Here is a 2,281-nt window from a genome sequence, read left to right as displayed (position 1 = left end):
TGAGTGATGTGGGAGGGCCCAGCCCACTGTGGGTGGTGCCACCCCTGGGCAGGTGGGCCTGTGTTACATAAGAAAGCAGGCTGAGCAGGGGCCAGGGGAGCAAGCCAGGAAGCAGCATTCCTCCATGGCCTGTGCTCCAGCTCCTGCTTCCAGGTTCCTGCCCTGAGTTCCTACCTTGGGCTCCCTGATGAACTGTGATCTGGGAGATGTAAGCTAAATAAACCCTTTCCTCCCCAAGTTGGTATTGGTCAGAGTATTTTGTCACAGCAATGAAGAAACAAACTAGGACAGCGTGTGTTTGTTTTTTGGTACTAGGTTTCATATAATTCAGGCTGGCTTGGAACTCACTAGATAGTTGAAGATGATCATGAACTTCTGATCTTCCTGCCTCTTCCCCTCCAAGTGCTAGGATTCCCAGTGTGTACCACCATGGTTGGGTACAGGTACAGTAAAATTGTCTTAAAGTGTACAATACTGTTGAGGGTCAGTTTTACTAGTGTGACTTAGAAACACAAATATAATGAAACAAATTAATGGTTAAAATTGTAATAAGGGTGCATAGGGTTAACTTTTTTGATATTAAACCTTAAAGAGTATAACTTTGAAAGCATAAAAGATACAATTGTTAGAAATATTGCTATTGCCACATTAAAAATCTAGCATTCAGAAATAGTAATTGTAACATGAAATTGCTAGGTCAAAGGACATTGACATTTAAAATCGGGACAGCAATTGGAACATTGTCTTTGAGTGCACACTGTCCAACCTCAGAGGAGAACGTGTTCCCATGTGCCCTCCCTACGTGACCACTGTCCCAGCTCTGCTCTTTGCCAGTCTGGTATGTTAACATTTTAGTTCATAGTCATTTTAATCCACATTCCCTGTAATATGAATAAAGTTGAACTCATTTCTTGGAAAAGAACAGAGGCTAGGGAGAGGACTCAGTGAGTGAAGTGCTTCCTGTGCACTCACGAAGACCTGAGTTTAAATCCCAAGAATCCACATAAAATCTGGATCTGGTAGTACAGACCTGTACTTACAGTGCTGCTATGTGGGGACTGGAGGTGGAGACAGGAGGGTTCCCCACAAGTTTGTGGGCCAGCTCCCTGCAGGGAACAGCAAAGGCATCCAGTCTTAAGGCAGAAGGGGAGAATTGACACCCGAGGTCTACTGACCTCCACGTGCGTGTCATGGTACACACACACACATTCACATTCACACACACATCATACACATTCATATAAAATCAAAAACAATTATATGGTACTTGGACTGTAGTCATTAAGATGCAACATTAAAGAAGTAACAAAGATTGAAGAACCAGGGCTATCAGTAATATTTTAATGAATCAGAATACTCATCCCAATATTAAAAGTACACTGGTAGATTCACCAAGCAATTAAACGGTCAATTAACTTTCATTTGTCGCAATTAAATGAAATTTAAATGAGTGGGTTTCTTGGTTGGTACTGGTATTTAGTGGGTCAATTTGTTGCTGAACAGAACATGGAAGCCACATTTTCTTAAACACGAGTGGTTTATATTAACTTCATGAACTCAGATAGTTACCTGATGTCCCTGTTCAGATATGCCACCAACACAGAAGGCTTGGGGAGGCTATGGGGAGCTCAGACTCGGTAGGGGCTGAAATGCTTGTATTCTTAGCTTCCTGGTTGTACTAAAAGACTTTTCTCAAGTCATTTGAGGCTCTGTTTGCTTTGCTTTATTGCACACAGGGTCTTTCTAGGTAGCCTTCAACTCCTAACCCTCTTACATCAACCTCCTCAACGTTGGGATTCTAGGCGTGAATGACAACACCGGCTCACATATCCGTCTTTAGTTTTAGAAATGTGTTGTCTCATTTAAGGGGAAAAGCAGGACAGGCAGAGGTTTGGGATACTGTAGAGGCTCAGTTTTTATATGGGAGGGTAGAGGCAGTCTCATTTAAGGGTGTGACTCTTAGTAGAGTGTCCAGGCTCCAGTAGATGGATCCACATGCAGAAGCATTTGGGGACACAGATTTATTTGGCTACAGGTCAAATATATAGGGGAAGGTATATAAATATGGTCAAAATATGCATTTTGTTTGAAATTTGAAAGAATTCTATTTAAAAAAGAGCCTTTGAGTCATAATATAGATAGATGATAGATTGATAGATAGATGATAGGTAGGTAGGTAGATAGATGATAGATAGATGATAGATTGATAGATAGATGATAGGTAGGTAGATAGATAGATGATAGATAGATAGATAGATAGATAGATGATAGATGATAGATA

The sequence above is a fragment of the Nannospalax galili genome, unplaced genomic scaffold (genome assembly GCF_000622305.1).
Source record: "Nannospalax galili isolate Female #2095 unplaced genomic scaffold, S.galili_v1.0 scaffold364, whole genome shotgun sequence".
Classification (NCBI taxonomy): domain Eukaryota; kingdom Metazoa; phylum Chordata; class Mammalia; order Rodentia; family Spalacidae; genus Nannospalax; species Nannospalax galili.
This window is presented reverse-complemented; position numbering follows the sequence as displayed.